The sequence below is a fragment of the Sciurus vulgaris genome, assembly GCF_902686455.1.
Source record: "Sciurus vulgaris genome assembly, chromosome: 7".
Classification (NCBI taxonomy): domain Eukaryota; kingdom Metazoa; phylum Chordata; class Mammalia; order Rodentia; family Sciuridae; genus Sciurus; species Sciurus vulgaris.
In genome coordinates, this window is record NC_136467.1 from 15,329,767 (window position 1) to 15,339,887 (window position 10,121).

General features: G+C 40.9%; 1 long non-coding RNA gene across 1 annotated transcript in view; it reads left to right on the forward strand.

Annotated features, from left to right (window-relative positions):
- Positions 1-10,121, forward strand: part of LOC306665275 — a 29,323-nt gene that overhangs the window by 17,143 nt on the left and 2,059 nt on the right. The gene's annotated exons all lie outside the window — the stretch shown is intronic.

Consider the following 10,121-nt stretch of genomic DNA (forward strand, 5'->3'; position numbering starts at 1 on the left):
TGAAATGATCTCTTGCTTCCCGTATTTGCTCTTTTAACTGTTGATTGGTGCGATCATTTAAAGCCTGCATTTGCTCTTTCATCTCCTCCTTCAATGCCTGCATTTGCTCTTTCATCTCCTCGTTTGCTTCCCTGATTGTTTAAATTGTGTACATTCTGAACTCCCTTTCTGACGTTTCTTCTGCTGTGCTGTCATTGGGTTTTATTGATATAGTATCTAGGTTTGTTTGGGACATTTTCTTCCCTTGTTTTCTCATATTGGTCAGATGTCAGTGGGACTCTGTGATATTGCTGATTTCCTCTATTGGTTTATAGTGTCCCTGTAGATTTCCAGTGTATCACCTCCCAGCCTTCAGTAGCCTGAAGTCTTGGGGTAACTTGATAATGCAGTGCTTCCGAACAAAGCTGCCCCTAGCCCACTACTGGTTCCAGGGAGAGAGACCTGGAGAGGTCTCTGGCTGCCCTGCCCTGGTCCCAGAGGCTGCTTGCGGGTCAGAGGTCTCCATTGGCTTGGGGACTTGTGGCTGGCTCTGTGTAGAAAGGCTCTCACTGGGCGGTCTGCTCCGAGAGGCTAGCCTAGAAAGGTGCTTCCCGCCAGAGGGAGCCGGGCTGCTTGGGGAAGTCCCTGGCTGCCCTGTCCTGGTCTCTGAAGCTCCAGCAGGCTGGAGCTCGCTGCCCCACTGGCTCAGGGACTTGGAACTGGTTCTGTGCAGAAAGGCTCTCACTGGGGGGCCTGTTCAGAGAAGCTGAAGAATCTGGTCCTGTGGGAGGAGCCCACCGCCGGAGTGCTCCAATCTTAATTATTAAATAAACAAAACCCAACCACAAAAAAAGTAGCCAGAGAGCAATATTAAAGTCGCTAAATAATGTAAACCAAGGAATCATAAATAAAAGCAAAGACAGATTTATTCTAGTGCAGAAGAGATATGCAAATGAGGACCATGATCTCAGCTAGATGGAGCCAATGTTCCATGGAAAGGTGACCTTGGACTCAAGCACAGAGAAGTGGGTGGTGCAGCTTTGCACTCTAGGGCAGATAAGTGGGACTGAGGTAAATCCAGTGCAAATCAGGTTGGTCACGAATTTCGTTACGTCCTTGGAACGTCCATGTCAGGAGGCAAACTGGCCCATCTGGTATTTCCCAAACCTTGCAAGGGATTGTCAGATTCTGGAAAATCATTCCCTTTGGAAGATTTCAGTCTCCAACATAATATCTGTGTGGCAATTTAGTCCCGCCAGTAAAATTTCTAAGACTCAGAAATGGATTTTTGCTCTCTTTTGACCATTCTGTAGTTCTTTTGATTTTTATGTTATCAGTATAGCCGGGGTTATAAAATTCCTTGATGACAAGTGAGAAAAGATTTCACAAGGGAAGTGAGTCTGACCAAACTTTGAAAGACGAACGAATTGAGAAAAGGACGTTCCTGCCTCCGGTACCTCACGCTTGGGGGCAGCCATCTCGTACCCCACAAGTGCAGAGCTCTCTGAATCAGGCCTTTCGGTCTTCACACAAACGAAAATACAAACAAAAGCAGCCGGACTGTCCCCAGTGCCAAAGCATAACTCCAGGACCCAGGTTGATGTTTTCCAGTTTTTATGCCTCATTCACTCACACATGTGACAGAGACTGGTTTGCTGTTCACAATATCCCATTAGGTATGACCTTGAAATCTGACCTTTGGTATGGGGACGGAAACCAAATACGTCACTCCAGGTTTGGCCCAGAAAAACATCCCACAGGACTCTGTGCTTTCTCTTCCCATATCTTTTTGCCCTATCTTCTGGCTGGATCTTGATTGCAGGCTGACCTCTGGGCCTCCATCAGCCAGGGCCACAGAATGTCCACAGAGAGCCGACAGCCCCACCCTTCCCACACACACACCCTGGCCAACTGGACTCTGTAAGAGTACATTCTATTCCGTGAAGCCACTGAGTTTTGGCTGCTGTAAGAGCTAGTACAACCTTAACTACAAGATGCGTCTTTATTAAAAAGAAAGAAAATGATAGCAAAAAGACATACAGTAGTCCTCTGCTACCCGCACTTCCTTTTTTGAGGTGTCAGATATCCTTAGTCAACTGCAGGTGAAAGTATTATTTCACCTTAACTCTTTAAAGAGGGGGAGATCCCATTCACTTTTACTAGAGTATATTGCTATAGCTGTTCTACTTTATGATTATTTGCTGTTGTTAATCTCTTACTGTGCCCATTTATAAATAAACTTCATCACAGGTGTGTTCATATAGGGAAAAGCCTAGTGAATACCATATGGGTTGTGGGTGTCCTTGGGAGGTCCTGGTGGGCATCTCTTGAGCATAAGGGGTGCAAGTCTACCTGCTGAATTCTATTGGAGAACATTAGATATTTATTGAATGAGACTTACAGTGAATACATTCTCATTTTCAAAATTAAAAATAAAGCATTTGAGTAATGACTAAAACTGTTAAGTGTGGAATAGATAGAAGGAAGTCCAGCCTGTGACACATTTAACTGTACCCTCTCTCTAGAATACTACGGGGGCCAAAACAGATTCTGTCTGTGGGGGAGACTAAGACTCTTCACTCATCCAATTACACATTTTTGAATGTGTGGTTTCCCAAAGAGTGACCCCATTCATTTATTTATTTATTTATCTATCTATCTATCTATTTTTCCCGTGTGACACATCGCTCCAGGGAAATTTCATAGGGAAGCCAACAGATCATGTTGGCACTGTTCTAGTTGAGTGTGAGTTAAGAATGTGACTCCAGACTCAAACTATTTCTGGCAGCCCTGGAAACATCTTAACAAAATCCCAGGGACCCTTAAGAGCACAGTTTGAAAGCTACGATTTACATTAATTCAATCACAGAATGTTTCCCTTATAACTTAGTTATTAGTTTCCCTTATAACTTAGATTGACCTGATCAATTATTGGTTCATCTGTATTTTGGAAGTTATTTAAATTTTCAAGCTACATAATCCCATAGGCAATACATTCCATTTTTCTTTAAAATTATATATATATTTTTACTTTCATCCTTCTTCTATTTTCTTCCTACCATTGATCTACTTCAGGCTTATATTACACTACCTCCTTTGTCTCAGTTTCTCCCCTCCCTCCCAATCCACCCTGCACACCTTCTCTGAGAGTCTGTTCTTGGGCCAGACAGCCCAGGTGGGCTTCCTCAAATATAAACCTGAGCAGGTCACTCTTTTGCTCAAGACCCTCCGATGGCTGCCCATTCAAAGGATACTGGCTGTAGTGGTGCTGCCCTCAATCCCAGCTTAGGAGACTGAGGCAGGAGGATCACAGGTTCAAGGACAGCCTAGGCAACTCAGTGAGACCCTGTCTCAAAATTAAAAGGGCTGGGCTGGTGTGACTCAGGGGAAGAGGGCTTGCCTAGCGTGTTTGAGGCACTGGGTTTGATCCTTAGCAACACAGATAAATAAATAAAATAAAGGTCCATCAACAACCAAAACATTTAAAAACATAAAAATAAAAATAAAAATGGCTGGGGATGTGGCTCATTGGTAGAACTCTTGGTTAACATATGCGAGATCTCAGATTTGAACCCCAGTAAGTTCATGTGCATGCACATACACACATACGCATACACACAATCCAAAATCCCAGGGCCTTTCAGTGTTGCTCAAGACCCTCCGTGACCTGGCTTGATGTCCACTCAGGCACTCTGCTCTGCATCCACTGTCCTTGTTTTGAACTTTCTCAAAGAGACATGGCAACCACTCCCAGTTTCCTGGGCATGGGCCTGTCACATCCCACATGACCATATGGCTCACTCATGTAATTCATTCCCATCTGTGGTCCCATTTGACCTGCTTAGGTGAACCTTCCTGATCACCGTAGAGAGGTTGTTCTCTCTCCACCTCCTACTCAGAGCACATCACCTTCTGGTGTTAAATCACGGATGGGATGTGTATTTGGCTTCCCCAAAGCTCCTTAAAGATGAAAATTTTTGTTGTTGTTCATTTCTATATCCCCAACACCTAAAATCATGTCTAGCATTTATTGGTTGCTCAGTAAATAACCATATAAAAGAATAAATGGATGGATTCCCAAGACAGTTTATAGCACCTGATTATTATCCTTTCCACTTCAAAAACATTCAGTCCCCAGCATCTCGAGGCCACAGCCCCTTTCTGGTGGCCTTATTTCCCATTCGGAGTCTTGTGGCTGCCCATGCACACAGAACCACAGATGAATCTCAAAGGCTTTACCCCAATATCCAAAGGTTTGTAGTGTGGGATTCCATTTATGTGACAGTCTCCAAAGAACAAAATTATAAGGACAAAGAACAGATCTATGGTGCCAGGAGGAAAGGGTGGAGTGAAGAGGAAAGGAACAGCATGGGGGAGGTGGGGGATGGAACTCTCCTCTGCTAATTATGGTGATGGCTACATGAATCCATAGGTGTGGGAAAATTCAAGTTTACTGTATAACAATTTCAAAAATAAAACTAAAAACAAACATGAAAGAAAAAAGTTAAGTCCTATGAACTCTAAGTTTCAGGAAAATTGAGTTCTTGCTGTTCCCACATCTTGTTCTGGCTTTTCTGCCCAAGCCCACACTCTTCAGTGACCTCTCTCTTAACCTGTGTCTATTCTCCTATGTCTGTTTCTTCCCTTCTATAAGTCTCTTTACAAAACCCCTACCAGACTGATCTTTAGGAAATGTGACTTCCACCTGAAAAGCTTTCAGTGGCCCCCCTATCACCTCTACCAGCGATTTGGGATCCTTCCTCATTTTTAAAGTCAAAGAATCTTTGTTCAATTAGGCTCTTTTCCAGAAGCCCAGTATGCAGAACAGACTAGTTAAACAGAAGTGTGGTACCAGAGTCCCCCTGAGGGCCTCCTGTAACCCCACTTTACATCCCACCCAAGCCTTCATAGAACCCCAAGTGCTCAGAGAAGCATAAGGTGAAAACCAGTAAGACAAGATGGGGAGAAAGAAGTAGACTATTTCACAAAAATGATGTGCTAACTTTTATGTAAGAAGAGAAAACAGGAGTGCCCAGAATACATAGCAATGGGATCCTGAAATTATAAACATGGCTAAAATGAGTTTACCCAGTTACTATCAGAACACTAAGTAGCAAAATGATTGAACACCTAGCTAAATTGTGCAACCTAACTCAAGATAAGATACTTCATTAGTGGCACAACTGGGGCCGGAATCCTTGCCCAAGCTGTCAGTCTGAATCAGATCCCACAGCAATAATGGCTGAGGTCATTGTCCAAGACCACGATTATTAGGGTGTCAGCAGTTCAAATCATATTCCTTTTGAGAACTGATGAAAAAGGAAATAGAAATATTTAATTAGGCATACTTCAATAGATTAATGCAAAATTGTGCCTCATTTAATTTTAAACAATTTGTTGGTAATGCTATCAGGCCAGAATTGGAATAATTTATATGAACAGATTTTTGGATTTCACTGAGAGAGCAAAACATAATTTTTATTATCATCCCTTTGGTTGGAAGAATGAGCCAGTTCATCTTTGTCAAATCATTCCCATCTGTTCTCAAAAACAATTTCCCTTCAAAATAACTACCTACTGGCTTCCAGCTGCTTGGTGGCCTGAAACATGAGAAGCATCTTTCTCATCACTGGATTTGCTGAAGTTCAACCCCCAACATTGAAGTTCTTAGAGGAGACTTTCCTTCCCAGTGTGGAATTCAGCCTGTTCTGAAAATCTGTGAATTCATATTTTCCCAGTGACACTAAATGTAATGACATGGAAAAACCTACTCATTACAGTGCCTGTAATTCCAGCGACTTGGGAGGCTGAGGCAGGAGGATCACAAGTTCAAACCAGCCTCAGCAACTTAACAAGGCCCTAAGCAAAGCAAGATACTGTCTCAAAATAAAAAATAAAAAGGGGTGGGGGTGTAACTCAGTGATAAGTGCCCCTGGGTTTAATCCCCAGTACCAGAAATATAAATGAAACCTTTTCCACCCAAGTTTACAGACCATGCTGCCTGAATTCTACATATGGAATCCTATGGAGACCTGTTTAAAATTTTCTACTTTAGAAACATACCAAGCCCAATTTGTATCTTATGAAATGCAAGATACAATTGGAATATTAGTTCCTTTAACTATGCTCAATTATGATAGAAATTAATTTGTTGTATCACAATTAATAAATTGGGAAATATTGTAATTTTCCTTTTCCTTTAGTTTCTTATGTGGATTACTCAAGCAAAGCCTCAGTGAATGCAAAGCCATTTCTGATTGCCTACAAAGTTTTTTCTAGTCAAACTTTTCTACTACACTGCTAACAATATTCTATTTTGTCTACTTCTTCTGGATTTTAATCTTATTTTCAAATTCACCTGACAAAATACTTCCATGAAAAATCACTGTGATATTTTGTCACAAGAGTTATGTGTAAAAATTAAGCCAACAAATGAATGAAGGCTTGCATAATTTTACTGTTGTTGACCAGATTATGTTTTGCCGTGGTAGGCAGCTAGCTCTGATGTCATACATTTAAAGTTGAAGCCACAAGAATGTGTGTTGTCAGCCACAAAGATTATACTTTGCCAGATTTCCTTGCTGACATCTCTGTGTTAAACAGTACAGAAAATCCGGCTACTTTGTGGCGCTAATGGATCTCCTCCTTGGACCTAAATTCTGTACTGTACTCAAGTGGGGGTTAGAGGTAAGCAGCATAATATGTGAATGGATTTTAAAAGGAAAAAAGAGAGAAAAGCAAGTTCCTTCCTACAATAAGCAATTACTCAATGCTGAGAATTTGGAGCTTTTAAGTTTAATGCAAACACAATTTCAGGAGGTCTAGAATAATTGGGTGGCTCCAGATGATTAACGGTGCCTGAAGACTCAGGAATTTTCTGGCAAAAACGTTGTCTGAAGGCAGGTCCAGCAGCATAGACCTGTGTACTCCTGGCTACTCTGGAGGCTGAGGTAGGAGAATTGCTTTAGTGAGTGAGTTCAAGACCAGCCCAGCCACATGGACACCATCATAGGGAAGAGAAAAAAAAAGTCTGAAGATATTCATTTTTCAGCTTTTTTAAAAAATGGCAAAAATCTTAATAACCTGTATAGTGTATGTACTAAAAGAAAATATGATCCAGCCATATGATGAATAAATGTAGCTATTTAAAAAAATGATATTTTTGCCAGGCATGGTGGCACACTCCTATAATCCCAGTGTCTCAGGAGTCTGAGGCAGAAGTATTGAAAGTTCAAGGCCAGCCTCAGCAACTTAGTCAGGACCTAAGCAATTTAGCAAGACCCTGTCTTGAAATAAAACATAAAAAGGTCTGGGGATGTGGCTCAGTGATAAAGTGTGCCTGGATTCAAACCAGTACAGGAAAAAAAAAAAATCACATTTTTAACAAATGGGAAATTGGTTGCAATATAATATTGAAGGAATAGGCAGTATTCAAAATGTACACATTTGTTGAAACTCCCAATTATATTATATATATATACCTTTTTTCATTATTGATATATATATGTGTATATACACACACATATATATATATATATATGTTTTTTCAATCAACAAGTACTAATCGGTCTGCTAATTTATGTCAGTCTTTCTAGCAGCCCCATCCATCCTTCAGCCCTCAATTTAAACAGCATTATCTCAGAGCTTTAAAGAACGGTTTATGCTGAAATTCATCACCTACCAGTCACTCATTCATTGAGCACCTACTCTGTGCGCAATAATGGCAGGACAGACATACCAAAGAGACTGGTGGTGGCTGCCCCAAGAAAATACGACTGTGCGGTCTTTAGAAGAGTCTTCTGTTGGAATTGATCTTCCCTTATTTTCTAAAAGGCTCTGAAAATGAGGCGAAGTGATATTAAATAAACTGAACAGGGAAACACGATGTACCAAAGAAAAGCAGGTGGTAAGGCCAGGTCTGGTGGCGCACGCCTGCAATCCCCGCAGCTCGGGAGGCCGAGGCGGGAGGATCACGAGTTCAAAGCCAGCCTCAGCACAATTGAGTAGTTAAGCAACTCAGTGAGACCCTGTCTCTAAATAAAATACAGAATAGGGCTCGGGATGTGACTCAGTGGCCGAGTGCCCCTGAGTTCAATCCCCGGTACTCCCCGGCCCAAAAAAAAAAAAAAAAAAAAAAAACTTCAATTTCTCTATCAAGAAGTCAAATGAGAGCAAAACCAATCAAACTCAGAGGAGCTGGAAAAAATACCTCAGAAATTAAAAACAATTAAAGGTATAACCCTACTTTTTTGTCTTAGAAATATATTTTTTAAAATACTATGTCTGTTCATACAGAAAAACTTGGAAATGTATACATCAAAATCTTAACAGGAATATCTGGAGGTAGTGATATTTTGTTCTTATTGTTGTTTTTCTGTTCTTTTCCTCTGGTTCATTCGCTATAATTTCAAGATACTGCCTATTGCTTACTGTGTCAGACATTACATCAACCCTTTATCTAGGTAATGCCATGCATGTACAGGAGTTTTCAAAGTCTTTCACACTTATAAACTAGTAAAAAAAAAAAAAGAGCAGAGGAAAAAGTTTTGTATCAGGAGATGTTTTGGCATAAGACTTGGCTGGGGTTTGGGCACAGAGACCTGTGTTAGGAAAATCAAATGGGTAGGAGAGGGGATTTTAATAATTGTGTTTTCAGTTCGTCCTGGGGTTTTCTTAAAATTCAAGTGAATGTTTGAATAATGTTGATACAGCTTTTTTTGGGGGGGGAGGGGAGAACTGGGGATTGAGTCCAGGGGCACTCAACCACTGAGCCACATCCCCAGCCCTATTTTGTATTTTATATTGTATTTTATATTTTTGTATTTTTCTCAAACATGAAACATTGCCTTAAATTAGAAAAGTTGGATCGTGTTAATAAATCTTGTCTATTTGCTGTTCAGTAAGAACACCACCCTCTGCCTACACACCCTTAGTCCACATTTCCATCCTCACATGCTTAGGATATCAGATCTGTTTTATACGAGGGAATGCCGTGAAATTTATAAGCTGCATTTTCTTCTTTCATAATCAAGCGTGGTACCCTTGGTTGTCAGAACAATTGATACTATTTTGGGAGAGCTTCCCAAGATCCCTCAGCTCTTCAGTGGAGTGCCCCCCCCCCACCTGACTAACACCAGCTGTCCTCAGCCTGCTAATATTTGGCACCTGAGCCAAACATGTAGGTTATATTTGCTCAGGTGGACCCTGAGCGGTGTTGGGGACATCTGGGAGCCGTCAGCAGAACCCTATCCATTGCCCAATCTCAGTTCCTCACTTCAGTGGCCCTTCAAGGAATTTTAAGCAGTTCAAAAACGGAGTTGTGAGTGGGGGTGACGCTCAGTGGTAGTGAGCCTGACTAGTATGCTCGAGGCCCTGGGTTCAATCCCCAGTACTGCTAAAAAAGAAAAAGAAACCAAGACCCATCAAAGACAGTACTTTGTGATAAAAGAAAAAAATAATAATTTTGTGATGCAAATATATCATTAAAAAAGTGAAAAGGCAACTCATAGGAGAAAATATTTACATATATAATGAGATGTATCCATATTTTTTTTAAATCTTACAATTCAATAGTGAAAAGATAATTTAATTTTTAAATGAATAAAGGACCTGAAGCCACTTAGTCAAAAAACACATACACCAATATGCTCATGAAAATGTGCTCGATGTTATTATGGAGAAATACAAGGTCAAAATAATGAGATACTGCATCACACCGAGCAGACTGCTTATAATCAAAACCAACAGTACTAAGTGTTAAAAGGATGTGGAGAAATTGGGGCCCTTGTGCATGGCTGGCAGGAATATAAAACTACGCACTTTGGAAAACAGTTCAGCAGGTGATTGAAATGTTAAACATAGTTATCAGGTGATCTGACACTCACTCCTAGGTATATACACCCAAGAGAACTAACAACAAATACACACCAACACTTGTGCAGTGAATGTTCATATCAGCTTAGTCATAACAGTAAAAACTGGAAACAATTTTGACTATTGTGAATATGCTGACAAATGTCCATCAACTAAGGAATGAATAAAATGTGGCTTACCCATACAATGGAATATTACTCAGCCATAAAAGGGAAGAGGTAGTGGTAACATGCTACAACAGATGGACTTTCAAAAGTAGCCAGGCACAA